Source organism: Rana temporaria, chromosome 1 (genome assembly GCF_905171775.1).
Source record: "Rana temporaria chromosome 1, aRanTem1.1, whole genome shotgun sequence".
In the NCBI taxonomy this organism is placed as follows: domain Eukaryota; kingdom Metazoa; phylum Chordata; class Amphibia; order Anura; family Ranidae; genus Rana; species Rana temporaria.
The window spans coordinates 626647785-626663920 of NC_053489.1; the positions used below are offsets into that span (position 1 = coordinate 626647785).

At 45.7% G+C, this 16136-nt stretch overlaps 1 protein-coding gene across 1 annotated transcript in view; it reads right to left on the reverse strand.

The window, feature by feature from the left end:
• Positions 1-16136, reverse strand: part of CPZ (carboxypeptidase Z) — a 126685-nt gene that overhangs the window by 102219 nt on the left and 8330 nt on the right. The window lies entirely within an intron of this gene.

Sequence of the window (16136 nt, forward strand, 5' to 3'; positions counted from 1 at the left end):
CCGTCGCGCCAACACACCATTGGTTAAAAAAACGATCGTGTCAGAATGCGGTGACGTAAAACACAACGACGTGCTGAAAAAAAACGAAGTTCAATGCTTCCAAGCATGCGTCAACTTAATTCTGAGCATGCGTGGATTTTTAACCGATGGTTGTGCCTACTAACGATCGGTTTTGACCTATCGGTTAGGTATCCAACAGTTAAATTTAAAACAAAATTGCTTTTTTTTAACCGATGGATAAATAACCAATGGCGCCCACACACGATCGGTTTTGACCGATGAAAACGGTCCATCAGACCGTTGTCCCCTGTTTAACCGATCGTGTGTACAAGGCCTAATGGTGTTTCCTACTACAATGATTTCCAGATTCCACAGGTTCCCACAGGCATAGCATATAAATGCTTATGCCGCGTACACACGATCATTTTCCAGGTTGTAAAAAAGTTTTTTAAAAATGTTATTTAAAATGATCGTGTGTGGGCTTCAGAGCAATTTTCGGGTTCTAAAAAAACGGCCCAATTTTTTTTAAAAAAAAAAAGCTTTATTTTTTAACGACGTTTTTAACGTTGTAATTTTTCGGGTTGTAAAAAATGATCGTGTGTGGACTTTGACGTGAAAACCCTGCACATGCTCAGAAGCAGGTTATGAGACGGGAGCGCTCGTTTTGGTAAAACTACCGTTCGTAATGGAGTAAGCACATTCATCACGCTGTAACAGACAGAAAAGCGCGAATCGTCTTTTACTAACACAAAATCAGCTAAAGCAGCCCCAAGGGTGACGTCATCCACATGGAACTTCTCCTTTATAGTGCCGTCTTACGTCACCGCGCTTTGCTAGAGCATTTTTTTTAACGATCGTGTGTAGGCAAGGCCGTTTTAAAGATGAAGTTGGGAAAAAAAGAAAAACTTAGTTTTTTCTAGAGCCTGAAAAACTTCGTTTTTTTACAACCCGAAAAATGATTGTGTGTATGCGGCATTACATTGGGTCAAGATAAAGTAATGTAACTATGTAAAAATTACCATACATAAAATTTAGATTTAAAGTGTATGCCCAAAACTTTTTTTTAAGTTTTAGATCAGAGGTGTGCAACCTGTGGCCCAGGGACTGCATGAGGCACAAGACAGCTATGAATGAGGTTCATCACAAAATCGTACACCTACTTAAAAATTTTGATTTTTTTGCAGGATTTTTTTGAAAAAATGTGTTTACATATGCGGGCGAAAACATTTTTGTACAGTGTCTACTGGATTTTTTATACGTTTTATCTTCCCAAAAAAATCTCCCACTCTTCACAGTCACGCCGTATTCATGTCATCAGTTTTTGACAGCGACAAGGATAAAGCACACAAAGGGCAAAGTTAGAACCAAAATATCTGATGAGCACCAAGAGAATTCATTTTTATACTAATGAGCTATTCTTATTGTTAGTGTATTTCATGTGTAGCCCAAGACCATTCCTCTTTTCCAATGCGGCCCAGGAAGCTCAAAAATTTAGATACCCCGTTTTTTAGATAAAGTAGGGAGCTATTAAAACCATTGGGCCAGATTCTGGTACAGCGGCGTAATTTTGTGCGGGCGTAACGTATACGATTTACGTTACGCCTCCGCAACTTAGACGGGCAAGTGCTGTATTCTCAAAGCACTTTCTCCGTAAGTTGCGGCGTCGTAGCGTAAATCGGCCGGCGTAAGCCCGCCTAATTCAAATGTGGGACAGGGGGGCGTGTTTTATGTAAATGTACTGTGACCCGCTGTGATTGACGTTTTTTTCCCGAACGGCGCATGCGCCGTCCGTGGAATTTCCCAGTGTGCATTGCTCCAAAGTACGCCGCAAGGACGTCATTGGTTTCGACGTGAACGTAAATGATGTCCAGCCCCATTCACGGACGACTTACGCAAACAACGTAACTTTTTCAAATTTCGACGCGGCAACGACGGCCATACTTAACACTGGTACGCCGCAGTTATTCCTCATATAGCAGGGGCAACATTACGCCAGGAAAAGCCTAACGAAAAATGGCGTATCTTTACTGCGTCGGTCGCGCGTACGTTCGGGAATTCACGTATCTAGCCAATTTGCATATTTCGACGTGTAAATCAGCTTACACGCCCCTAGCGGCCAGCGTAAAAATGCAGTTAGGCTCCGACGGCGTAAGAGACTTACGCCAGTCGGATGCAATAGAAATCTATGCGCATTGATACGACGGCTCGGATTCGGACTTACGACGGCGTACATGGCGCTACGTCGTCGTAAGTCCTCTGAGAATCCGGGCCATTGTTTTTAGTTTTTATTGTCAGTGTTCCACTTTTTACCTGACTCAACAGAAATCATAGAAAATCTCTACAAATTCTGCCTTAGGCTCCATTCACACCTGATCGTGGGTCAACGCTGTATCCTGGCCTAGGCCAACAAGGCCCAAGCCTAGGGCAGCACAAAGAGAGTCCCCGCCGCCTTGTGCTACACTGTTAGTGTAACGCAAGCTGCTTCTAATTTTGACTGTCCTATCATCCTGGACCACAAACCTTCCTCACTGTGCTATGTTTTCTGCTGTACCATTGGCATGGTTATATTTTCTCAGTCCTCTTCATATAATTATCAGAAATTTGTGCTTAAAGAACTATAAACAACACTTTATTTTTATTTATTTTTTCATTTTGGATAGAGTAAGGGAGGGTTATAGCCCGTCAGTTTATTTTTTACCATCCCTGTTCCATTGCAGAGATTTACCTTCACTAGCCAAACAGTAAGTGAGAGGAAATCTATGCAAAATCAAAATTAAGGGAATCCAATGCCCCCCCCCCCCCCCCCAGGCCCTAAGAACCAGTGTCCCCCCTCAAAAATTTCAGGACGGTCTTAAACAGAAAGGGTGTGGCCTTGACAGGAAGGGTGTGTCTTAAATTAGGTGCACAAGTTTACTCAGGCCTAGGGCAACACAAAGCCTAAATACACTATTGTCATGGGTGGAATTGCTGCGATTGCAAAATCGCTGCAAAACTCAGGAAATGCATACTTATAGTTATAAATGGCACCCCAAATGCGCCCAAATTGTGCCACGATTGTTGCATGGTAAATCACGCTGCAATTGCGGCAAATTGAAACGAGTGCCACTGTCGCCCAAAAGAAGCTCATGTTCCTTGCCTCTTACTCTAGGAACAACTCTAAACTTTTGGACCTAAAATTTCTGTTACCAAATAGAACGGCAAAGCTATCCCGACAAAAATAGAAAATTGAAGGGGGGGGCATCTAACCAAAGAAATAAAAGGTAAGAATTAAAAAAAAAAAAGCAAAACCAAAAGTTAAAGTAGAAGTCAACCCAAACACTAAAAAAGAAAACACTAAAATCCCTGCATCTACAGACATCCACGATCTAAACACTAACCTATCTAGCCCTATAAAGATGAAATAGCTATACATACATTATCTGAAGCCAATTTGACCCGATCCCACGCTGAGCTGTTAGCTGCGGCTTCCTTGTGGAGGTAGGTGCAGAGGGGCCAACCGACAACAGAAGCCCCATAGCAAGTCTATGGGTGATGTCACTTCCCATTAATTTCACAGCCATTGTCGGTTGTGTTCTCTGCAGAGCTTCCGCCTCTGGAGACCGGATCGGCTTCAAAAAAAGGTATGTATACTGATTTCTTCTTTACAGGACTAGATAGGTTACTGTTAGATCATGGATGTCTGTAGATGTAGGGATTTTAGTGTTAGGCTGCTTTAAAGTGGAGTTCCACCAAGTCAGCAGCTACAAAAAGTGTAGCTGGCGACTTTTATTAATCAGACCCTCACCTGTAGCAGGTTCCAGTAATGTGGGCGTATGAAGCCATGCTTGTCTCCCCCTCCTCTCTGTGGCGCCGGAATCGTGACTGTGGGAGCCCGGATGTGGCTTCACAGCCGGGCACGCGTCGTGATTGGCTGGACAATCATCTGGGACCTGTGACATGTCCCAGATGATTGCCGGGAAGGGGTGAGGTAAACTTCCTACCGGCGCAGCGGTGCCCCGGGAGGAAGTGGGAACTGGTATCCTCTAAAAAAGAGGGTTTGCGCTCATCGTACATGTTTGCCCATGTGTACGCGGCATCAGTCAAACTATCACAGCACTGAAAAATGTGGCCTAACAATGAAGGGATATATACAAGTTGGTACTTTGGTGGTTAAACTTTCCAGTATAAAAGGGGGGTTCTGTGGGTTTGTCCAGGAACATTTCAGTTGTTTTTCTGAGTATAACATGCATGGGGGTGGTTATCTTTGTAAACAAGCTTACTCACCCTAGGGGACATCAATTATGATTTTGCGTAACAGCCTGTTGAGCAATATTGAATAAAAAAGAGAAACAAATCCACAAAACAACTTGCCAGCTTAGCATAGTAAATGAGTTTTTATGGTCTTCATGCTGAGCTGTGTTGTAAGGGAGAAGAGGGCAACTTAGGCTAGGCAATGGAGTGTATTTGTATCTGTTTTATCTAGAATTAGACACCCAGAAATGTGTTTTGAATGGAAACAAGTACAGACTTGACCCTGTTTTATTCATCAGTCAAATGTAAACACGACCTCAGACTAAAGATCCTGACACAAAGGCTTTGCTGACTTATAATTACATCCTTCAGGCTGACATGGGCCTTCTAGATGACTGTGGCCCTGAAGTAGGAAAATGACCAGTCTTACATTTTCACTTCTGAGAACAGATATGACTGACAGGGAGCAAGACAAAAATGCCAGTTCATACACAAGCTTCAGGCCAGGTCAGCGGCTCAGAAAATATCAACACCAAAGACAGACAGGTAATCAGGAGTTTTTGGCAGGCACTCGGCATTGGCAAAGAATGAAGATTTGCTTTGCTATAGGAACGCCAGGAAATTGTCAATTGTGCCTAAGCAGTACCCTGAAAAAAAAAAAAAAAAAAAAAAAAAAGAAATTTCCCCCTCGCGAAAAATAGAAGTGCACTTTATGGAACATGAGTGTCTAGACACTCCAGAGCCTACAGTCCCATAGCTGTATACCTACGGCAGGGTTTGACAAATTTGCTTGGAATCTAAAAAAAGTTAGGAGCCAGAAACGCACCCCGTCCCGCAGAAGCGAACGCATCGATGAGTAGCGCCCGCATATGAAAACGGTGTTCAAACCACACATGTAAGGTTTTGCCGCGATTGGTAGAGCGAGAGAAATAATTATAGCCCTTGACCTCCTCTGTAACTCAAAACATGCAACCTGTAGAATTTTTTTAAATGTCGCCTATGGAGATTTTAAAGGGTAAAAATTTGTCGCCATTCCACGAGCGGATGCAATTTTTAAGTGCGACATGTTGGGTATCAATTTACTTGGCGTAACATTATTTTTCACAATATATAAAAAAAAAAAAAAAAAAAAAAAAAAAAATGGGCCAACTTTACTGTTGTCTTATTCTTTAATTAATTTTAAAAAAGTGTATTTTTTACCAAAAAAAGTGCGCTTGCAAGACCGCTGCGCAAATACGGTGTGACAGAAAGTATTGCAACAACCGCCATTTTAATCTCAAGGGTGTTAGAGAAAAAGAAAATGTTGGGGGTTCTAATTAGAGGGAAGGAGATGGCAGTGAAAACACAAGGGAAGCTTCATTAGCATTGCTGGTTGTCTTGTCATACCAACTGCCACCACAAGATGGCGCCAGATAACAGAAGGAAGCATAGGCCTGCAGAAGGCCGCAAAGCCGATGTGTCTCTGTGCGCCCCCAACCTGCATGCTTGATCGCGTCGGGCCGTGCCGGACAGTAATTGAGGCCGCGGCTTTGCGGCCTTTTGCAGGCCTATGCTTCCTTCCCCAAGCGCCAGGTTGCTAAATCTAGTCGCAATTGCGACCTGGTGCCCGGATTTCGTTGAACCCTGACCTACCGTATAGTGTGGGGTCATCTAAGGCAGGGGTGTCAAACTCAATTTTATTGCGGGCCGCATCAGCTTTATGGTCGCTCTCAAAGGACCGTTGTATCTGTAAGACTAGATAATAGAGCTGCATGATTCTGGCTAAAATGAGAATCCATTTTTTTGCTTAGAATAAAGATCACGATTCTCGCAGTGTAACATCTTCTTTCACATTATATATATAAAAAAAAAAAAAAAAAAAATGGGCCAACTGCGGTTTATTTTTTTAATTCGTTAAACGCAATTTAAAAAAAAAAATACACTTTAAAAAACCGCAGAGCAAATACGGTGTCACATAAAATATTGCAACAACCACCATTTTATTCTCTACTAAAATATTAATAAATCATGTTTGGGTGTTCCAAGTAATTTTGTAGCAGAAAATAATGAGCAACAAATGTTAGAAAAGGTCTGGTCTATAAATGGTTAAACTTCTACAAGCCAAAGTTTTTTTTCCTTTGATAAAAGAACGAAAAAGATACTTTGTTTCACTTATTCACTGTTGTATTAAAACTCGGCAGGCTGCCTGGATTTTGTTTGTCCAGCTGTGAGAACTCGCTGCAACTGTTAGAGAGAACCATGACATGCTGTTTTGAAGATTGGGAAGGGAAAAAGATTGTAATTTCGATTCTTCACGATTAATCGTGCAGCTCTACTAGATATATTTATCTAGGGCTTTTTTTGCTTAGAGCATAGGTGCAGGAATGTCAGAGATAACTAGCGCAGAGTTCAGGGGTGCGCTAGGTACAGAGTTCAGGGGTGCGCTAGGTACAGAGTTCAGGGGTGCGCTAGGTACAGAGTTCAGGGGTGCGCTAGGTACAGAGTTCAGGGGTGCGCTTTGTACAGAGTGCCGGGGTGCACTAGATACAGAGTGCAGGGTTCAGGAGAGCGCTTTGTACAGGGTTCAGGGGGTGCGCTTTGTACAGAGTGCAGGGTTCAGGGGTGCGCTTTGTGCAGGGGTCAGGGGGTGCGCTTTGTGCAGGGGTCGGGGTGCGCTAGACACAGAGTGCAGGGTTCAGGGGGTGAGCTTTGTACAAAGTGCAGGAGTGTGCTTTGTACAGAGTGTGCGCTTTGTACAGAGTGCAGGGGGTGCGCTTTGTACAGAGTGCAGGGGGTGCGCTTTGTACAGAGTGCAGGGGGTGCGCTTTGTACAGAGTGCAGGGGGTGCGCTTTGTACAGGGTGCGCTTTGTACAGAGTGCAGGGGGCGCTTTGTACAGAGTGCAGGGGGGTGCGCTTTGTACTGTACAGAGTGCAGGGGGGTGCGCTTTGTACTGTACAGAGTGCAGGGTTCAGCATTCTTTTACATCTCTCTTGACATCTTGCTTTCACCCCTCCTCAGCACCGACCTCTGCACCACTCTTCCCCATCCCACATCTCTGCACACATCTTTCTCTGATGCCCCCTCCCCCCCCCCCCCCCAAAAAAAAGCAAGTTTCCTCACATCTCACCCACCCAGGCCAGCTCTAGTACCTCCCGGCAGCGTAGGTGGCTCTGCCTTTCTCACTTGCAGGGAGATCATTGGTTGGCATCTGTGCTTCACAATGAAGCTTACCACGTAGTGACCCATCCCACACTGCACCTCCTTTGTCCCCAAGTGCAAAGCAGGCAGGGATCTGTAAGAGCCGTCGAGAAAAAAAGCTGTCCTTAAATAACAACACAGGTGGTGTCTGTTTTGCAAGTGACAGTGGTGAGTGGGGAGCAGAGGGCAAGAGAGGGCAAGATGTTCCAGCTGGAAAAAGGCTCTGGGTGAGAGGGCCACATGAAATGGCCTGGTGTGTTTGACACATCAAAAGTATTGCTGCCTCTGACTGCTAGTGTCACAAGATTTAAGGTGTAATTGCACTTTCATAGGCAGCACAATGTTGGCATTAGTTTGAGATGCTTCTGAGATCATTCAGAATTTATTGCATTCCCATAGATTTGTATAGGGAGAGAAGCTGTGCTGAAGAAAACGAAAGCTTGTCAATACACGCGGCCGTGGAGCACTGTGTCCCGACTCCCGAATGAATGGAAGCAAGCAAACATTTAAATCGATGAGCTCTGGTGAGGCTGCATTTGATGGGCGCTTCATTAAAAAAGTGGGGTATACATGGGCAGAGAAAAGGGGGTGGAGCCAAGGGGAGGGATGGCAAAATTAGCTTTCACCTATGGTGTCAAAAATCCATTCACCAGACCTGAATACATGTCATTAAAGTGAGATTTGTCATTACTGTGCTGCTCTCCTCCCTGAAGGCTTTAGCAAAAATAAAAAAATAAAAAAAGAGAGCCCCGCCTCCACCAAGATGGCCTCCTCCACGGAAACACACAGTGCAGAATAAGGCATAGCAAAACTACAAAGCAAGAAAATCAGCTGCAAGGAGACCTCAGGCAATACTGTTGACCAGGAGAGTAGAAAAGGGGGTAAGGGGGTCCAATCCCCCCACCCCAGATTATCCATGGTGCGGAGCAGCAGCTAGGGCCGACAGCTTTGTCAGGCACACAAAGCAGGAGCTGCTCTTCTCAGTTCAGTCATTTCCCTTGTCTAGGGGTGCAGAATTGCATTGAGAGGGGTGGCTGTACTGAGAGAAAACAGGAGCTATACTGAAAGGGAGAGGGGGAACTTCCCTGAGGGGGCACAGCTGTATGGGGGGGCAGTAAAGCTGTACTGAGTGGGGAAAGCTATACTGAAGCAGGGAAGGGGCATGGATGAGGGAGGGGTCCACAGTGTACCACAGCAGTGAGTATTGACTGGTACGCTGTACACCTAATGCAGTATTGAAGGTAGGGGGGAATGTACTGAGGAGGCAGACCTGTACTGGGGAAGCAGAACTGTATAAGGGGGCTGCATTAAGAGGGGGGTAGAACTGTACTGAGGGAGAGTTGTACTGAGGGGGCACAGCTGTACTGGGGGGTAAAGTTGTAATGAGGGGGAGAGCTGTACTAAGAGGGCACAGCTGTACTAAGGGTAGAGTAGTAATGAGGGGGGAGAGCTGTACTAAGGGGGCACAGCTGTACTGGGGGTAGAGTTGTAATGAGGGGGGGGGTAGCTGAACTAAGGGGACAAATCTGTAGTGGCAGGAGCATTGTAATGAGGGGGGAGAGCTGTACTGGGGGTAGAGTAGTAATGAGGGGGGAGAGCTGTACTAAGGGGACAAATCTGTACTGGTGGCAGCATTGTAATGAGGGGGAGAGCTGTACTAAGGGGACAAATCTGTACTGGTGGCAGCATTGTAATGAGGGGGAGAGCTGTACTAAGGGGGGCACAGCTGTACTGGGGGTAGAGTTGTAATGTGGGGGGGGTAGCTGAACTAAGGGGACAAATCTGTACTGGCGGCAGCATTGTAATGAGGGGGGAGAGCTGTACTAAGGGGACAAATCTGTACTGGCGGCAGCATTGTAATGAGGGGGGAGAGCTGTACTAAGGGGACAGATCTGTACTGGTGGCAGCATTGTAATGAGGGGGGGAGCTGTACTAAGGGGGCACAGCTGTACTGGGGGTAGAGTTGTAATGTGGGGGGGGGGGGGGTAGCTGAACTAAGGGGACAAATCTGTACTGGCGGCAGCATTGTAATGAGGGGGGAGAGCTGTACTAAGGGGGAGAGCTGTACTAAGGGGACAAATCTGTACTGGCGGCAGCATTGTAATGAGGGGGGCGAGCTGAACTAAGGGGGCACAGCTGTAATGAGGGGGGGTAGCTGAACTAAGGGGGCAGAGTTGTAATGAGGGGGGAGAGCTGTACTAAGGGGGCAGAGCTGTAATGAGGGGGGAGAGCTGTACTAAGGGGGCAGAGTTGTAATGAGGGGGGAGAGCTGTACTAAGGGGGCAGAGCTGTAATGAGGGGGAGAGCTGTACTAAGGGGGCAGAGTTGTAATGAGGGGGAGGGGGGGAATGTGGAGTCCACGTGCAGCACAGCAGCTAGTGCTGACAGCCACTACGGGCACTCAAAGCAGGAGCGGCTCCTGTAACCAGTCTGCTCAGAGCAAGCTTTTTACATACCTCGATGAATACATTTTTTGCTGGACTTATCCAAACTTTGTGGTACCTTCTACAGTGCTGATTAAAGGACAGGTACATCATTGTGCATGATATTGTATATTTGTGCTCTGCCTTGGAACAAATTGGGAAATTCTCTTTATACATCAGACATCTTGGAAATAAATGTCCATGTAGGCAGTGGCATAGGACGATCCATCTATATATAGTAACCCTTACTAGTAATTTAATCTTCTACTAAAACATAGCTTAGGGTAGGAAAACATGTGACGCTTACTCCGTGGCATACAAAGGCTTCTAAAACAATAAGAAAATAAAGTGCTTGAAGAAATGTCAGGTTTGTGGTTTATCGGTAGGGGCCGACCCTCTGCATTCCAGCAAGTCTCAACACTCCCTAATTATCTGGACAAAGGGGGTAATTAACACAAGCTGGCACCTTGGAGCATTCGATGCATTTTATGACCTGCCATGCTGTTCTCCAAACAGATGGTTTAACATTATCACTAAATTCATGTAAAAATGTCCTGACATGAAGATATATTTGACAATGAAGGCATGTTTTAATTATTCTTCTACTTTGAATAAAACATAGGGCCTCCCAAATAACTTCACCAGTTTTTCAGCCTCCAATGTATTAAATGACAAGGTCATTAAACTGTGTTATACCCCGGGGCTGTGGTTTGGGTAATGAAATGAGCTCTGGGACAATTCATTATCAAAACAGTAGAAAAAGAAATATGCATCTCTGGAGGCATTTCAGATTTGGGTCATACGAACACGTTTTGAGGACCTGAGCTTAGGAAGCGTTTCCAGTGCATGCCAGCTGACATTAAATAAATGTGCCGACTCTGTGCTCTTTGCTTTGAATCCCTCACGGACTACATCTGCCCAATGTAATGAAAATACATCACCTTCACACATAGACAGCTTTGCTGACATGACTACAGCCATAACTACCAAGGTAAAAAAAACAAATAGCCCATTCAACTTCGATCCAGAGATTTCTCCTGCAGTACTTTTTTATGCCACTAGATGTCCTTAAGACAGTAAAGACTGTGGGCCGGATTCATGTAGATCTGCGGATCTTTAGATCCGCTAGATCTACCTGGTTTACGATCCACCGGTGCAATTTAGCGATGCTAGTGCATGATTCACCAAGCACTTACCTTGCAAACTGCACCGTCGGATCCTAACTCCCCCCGGCGGAATGCAAATTCCGCGGCTAGGGGGAGTGTACAATTTAAATCAGGCGCGTTCCCGCGCCGATTTAACTGCGCATGCGCCGCCGCGACAAAGCCCACTGCGCATGCTCCAAATGACGTCGCTAGGACGTCATTGTTAGCGGCGGGTACGTCAATTGCGGCCATCGGGATTCCCAATGGACTTACGCAAACGACGTAAAAATTTTGAATCTCGGCGCGGGAACGGCGGCCATACTTAACATTAGCTACCCCTCATATTAGCAGGGGTAGCTATCCGCCGGAAAAAGCCGAACGCAAACGACGTAGAAAAAGAGCGACGGGCGGGCATACGGACGTGAATCGGCGGTTTTCCTCATTTGCATATGCGACGTGTAAACAATAGCGACGACACCTAGCGGCCGGCGGGAGATTACAGCCTAAGATTCGACTGGTGTAAGTCACTTACACCAGTCGGATCTAAGGGAGATCTATGCGGAACTGATTCTTATGAATCAGTCGCATAGCTCCGACCGTCGGATCTCACAGATCCGACGGCAGATCAGGAGATCCGCCAGCGTATCTATTGATGAATCTGCCCCTGTATATTGAACCCGCTTCTTCTGAGCCCAGGTCATCTTGGACCCACCCCTGGTTTGTGACTGGACAGTAAAAGCAGAAGTAGCCCAGTGCTAATCACTCTGTTACTCTGTCTTCTCTTCCTATCAACATGCTTCTTCTCAGCACATGAACTGATTGGTCCCTTGTCCTCTCACATTCCAACCCTGCTGTACAGGAACTGCAAGGTGTTAATGCCAGGTCAAGTAATTCAACTGCTTGTCTTTAACCACTTCAGTACCAGGCACTTACAACCCCTTCCTGCCCATGCTAATTTTCAGCTTTCAGCACTGTCTCACTTTGAATGACAATTGCGCAGTCATGCTACACTGTACCCAAACAGAATTTTTATAATTTTGTTACCACAAATAGAGCATTCATTTGATGGTATTTGACCACCTATGCGGTTTTTATGTTTTTCTAAACAAATAATAAAAGATCGAAAATTTTTAAATAAATAAAATAAAAAGTTTCTTTTGTTTCTGTTATAACATTTTGTAAATAAGTAAGTTTTCTCCTTCACTGATGAGCACCGATAAGGCAGGACCGATGAGGTGGCACTGATGGGTGACACTGGCAGGCATTATGGATGGGCACTAATTAGCAGCTGCCTGGCCATCCCTGGTGGTCCTGGTGGCATCCTTGGTGAGAATCCGAGGGGGGGGCTGCCCCGATGAACAATCAGCACAGACCCCCCTGTCAGGAGAGCTGCCGATCGCCTCTCCTCTAGTCGCGTCTGTCAGACACGAGTGAGAAAAGCCGATGAACGGCTCTTCCTGTTTACATCGCGATCAGCCGTTATTGGACACGGCTGATCGAGAGAGAGATGGAGAGAGAGATGGAGAGAGAGAGAGATATGGAGAGAGAGAGATCGAGAGAGAGACACTACTGTAAGCAGCAGGTCAGTGTAGTATGGTGGTCAGTGTAGTGTAGTATGGTGGTCAGTGTAGTGTGTAATGGTCAGTAAAGTAATCGGGTTGGTCAGGGACTCTGGGAAGTCTGCAGGTTAGGGGGCGCAAATTACTTGCGTTGCCCCGGGTGCTGACAACCCACGCTACGCCACTGGGGTTGCAGGAAAGAAATTTGCTCCGTGGATGGCTAGCCTAATGCCGCGTACACACAATTGGAATTTCCGAAGGAAAAAGTCGGACGGAATTTTTCCCATCGGAAATTCCGATCATGTGTGGCCCAATCTGAGTTTTTTCATCGGAAATTCCGATGAATTCCTTTGGAGTTTAGATATAGAACATGTTTTATTGTTCTCCGATGGAATTCTGTCAGAATTCCGATGTGATTTGGCTGGGCAAAAGCCTGATCATGTGTACGCGGCATTAGTGACTGTTAGTCACCGACTCTTTGTTCACTGAAGCATGAGAACTGAGTGATCAGTGTTTTTTGACCACTCCGTTCTTTTAGAGGCCACATTGGATAGATGCAGCATCCACCTACTGTAGGTGAGTTTATTTCTTCAAAACCCACACTTCTCTTTAAAACTACATTAAAAAGGTGTAATAATGATTACAGAGCACATTCACATACCAGGCACAGCGTATTAAATCATACACTCCTTGGTACCTTTCTACTTAGCGATCTCACATTTTCAACTAAAAGCCACCGATTATTAGAACAGCCGTCTTTTACAAAACAGTCTTTTCTGAAAGTGTTCTTTTCCTTTATAAATGTAAATGTTTATTTTTGCACAAGGCAGCATTCCAACTCAACAGCTGGACTGCTCGTTTTTAGTAAAAACCGGGTATAGTCTCTTTTTTTTTTAAATAATCTGGTAAGCAAAAACTAGAAGGTAAAAAAATTAATAAAAATCATTTGAATGAAAGAGCAATGGTGCTTTATTGTTGGCGATGACCAATCGGATGAATCACAGGTCCATCACTTTTTGATCCTCCAGAATATCTGTATACTTGTGTTATGGAGGAATTCTGGAAAAAAAGATTCATAAATTGTCTGATCCCAGGCTGCATAATTTAGGAGAATACGGAAGGGAAAAACTTCTACAACAAATACAAATTAGAACATTTCACATTCATAAAATCAAGATACAGTTGGCATATACATATTACCTCTTACAATATCGCCCCCCTAAAAAACAAAGTTCTCCTTTGATATTTTAGCAATTCTCTCTCCTTCCCCTGCACTCACCCGTCCCGTCCGTCTCCAAATGTTGTTTTGAAATTTATCACCTACTTTTAGCGCCCCCTTATTATACACCCCCCACTTTGCAGTGCATTGCCATACACATGTTAGCATTTGTTATGTTACATGTTCAACCAATTAATTTTGAATTGGCTGTTAACCACAAAAGTACTTTTCGAGCGCATGACTGGTTCAAACACTTTTGTGGTAAATTAGGGGGCCAATTTTATTCTTTGCCACAAGCATCAGAACTGAGTGGTGGAGGGGGGGGATAGGGAAGGTGAACATGCTCTTATTTTTAAGCCACCATTAAAATTAACTCTTTGCATATGCAAAACACAGGTTCATTTTATGATGCATTTACTATGCATTTGCTACGTATTTAGACGTACTTGTCACATGTTTACTAGAGGTCGACCGATATGTGTTTTTCTCTGGCCGATGCCGATGCCGATATTTGGAAATCGGGGTGGCCGATGGCCGATATGTGTGGCCGATATTTTAGGCCGATATTTTAGGCCGATTTTCTTTTTTTTTTCCTTCATCTCAAAAAACCTAGGGTGGAGAGGTGGGGAGGAGATAATTGTTTAGGGTGGAGAGGTGGGGTGCAGCCTGTCAGTGACCACTGGTGCAGTCCATCAGTGCAGCCTATCAGTATCCATTAGTGCCCACCAGTGCAACCTCATCAGTACCCACCAGTGGAGCCTATCAGTGTCCAGAAGTTCCACGTTAGTGCCCACCAGTACAGCCCATCAGTGCCACCTCATCAATGCCCACCAATGCACCAGTGCATCCCATCATTGCCCACCAGCGCATACCACCAGTGCATTACCACATCAGTGCCCACCAGTGCATTACCACATCAGTGCCCACCAGTACATCACCACATCAGTGCCCACCAGTACATCACCACATCAGTGCCCACCAGTGCATCACCACATCAGTGCCCACCAGTGCATCACCACATCAGTGCATTACCACATCAGTGCCCACCAGTACATCACCACATCAGTGCCCACCAGTGCATCACCACATCAGTGCCTCACATCAGTGCCCACCAGTACATCACCACATCAGTGCCCACCAGTGCATCACCACATCAGTGCCTCACATCAGTGCCCACCAGTACAGCCCAATGTCATTCACTGCCACCTCATCAATGCCCACCAGCGGAGCGCTCCTTGCTCCGTTGCATCTTCTAGCCTAGCACAAGAAAGCTCCATTCGTCAAAACAGACAGTAAAACAAAGTAGCAACTATTGAAAGTCCCAAAGTCCAATATAATACTGCAGCAGCGCCATTTCCAAACAAACGTTTGAAAAACGAAACAAACTTCTATATTGATTATATAGAAGTTTGTTTCGTTTTTCAAACGTTTGTTTGGAAATGGCGCTGCTGCAGTATTATATTGGACTTTGGGACTTTCAATAGTTGCTACTTTGTTTTGATGTTTACATTTTTTTTGCAGCATTGTCTCATTTCTTGTGGCCAAATTTCTGTATTGCCTACTAATATCGCCCTTCCTTCTGTTTTAGCACTGCTCAGCGCTCAGGAGTCCTGAGCGCTGAGCAGTGCTAAAACAGAAGGAAGGGCGATATTAGCACTCTATCCACAAAGCTCCATTCGTCCCTGTTGTGCTGCCTACAATCACCAGAATGCAGAGCGGGCCGGTAACAACCAATCCGAGGCCGCCGCTGCCGTCATTCTCCACTCTGGAAAAAAACGTCCCCTGACGTGCTGCGCGCTCTGCCTACAAGCCCCAGAATGCAGCGCGGGCCGACAGTTACCGGCCCGTGCTGCATTCTGGAATTTGTAGGCAGGGCGCGCAGCACGTCAGGGGACGTTTTTTTCCAGAGTGGAGAATGACGGCAGCGGCGGCCTCGGATTGGTTGTTACCGGCCCGCTCTGCATTCTGGTGATTGTAGGCAGGGCGCGCAGCACGTCAGGGGACATTTTTTTCCAGAGTGGAGAATGACGGCAGCGGCGGCCGCCGATTGGTTGTTACCGGCCCGTGCTGCATTCTGGAATTTGTAGGCAGAGGCAGGGCGCGCAGCACGTCAGGGGACATTTTTTTTACAGTGGAGGAAGTCTGCAGCGGCGGCCGCCGATTGGCTGTTACCGGTCCGCTGCAGACTTCCTAAACGGAAACAAATATAAAGTCAGCAGATAGCGACGAGCGGGCGGGCAGGCAGGCGGAAGAATTCCACCCAGCACAGATCCTAGACAATCGGCCTAATTTACCAAATAATCGGCCGATGCCGATATCTTTAAAAACGCAAAATATCGGCCGATATATCGGCCGACCGATATATCGGTCGACCTCTAATG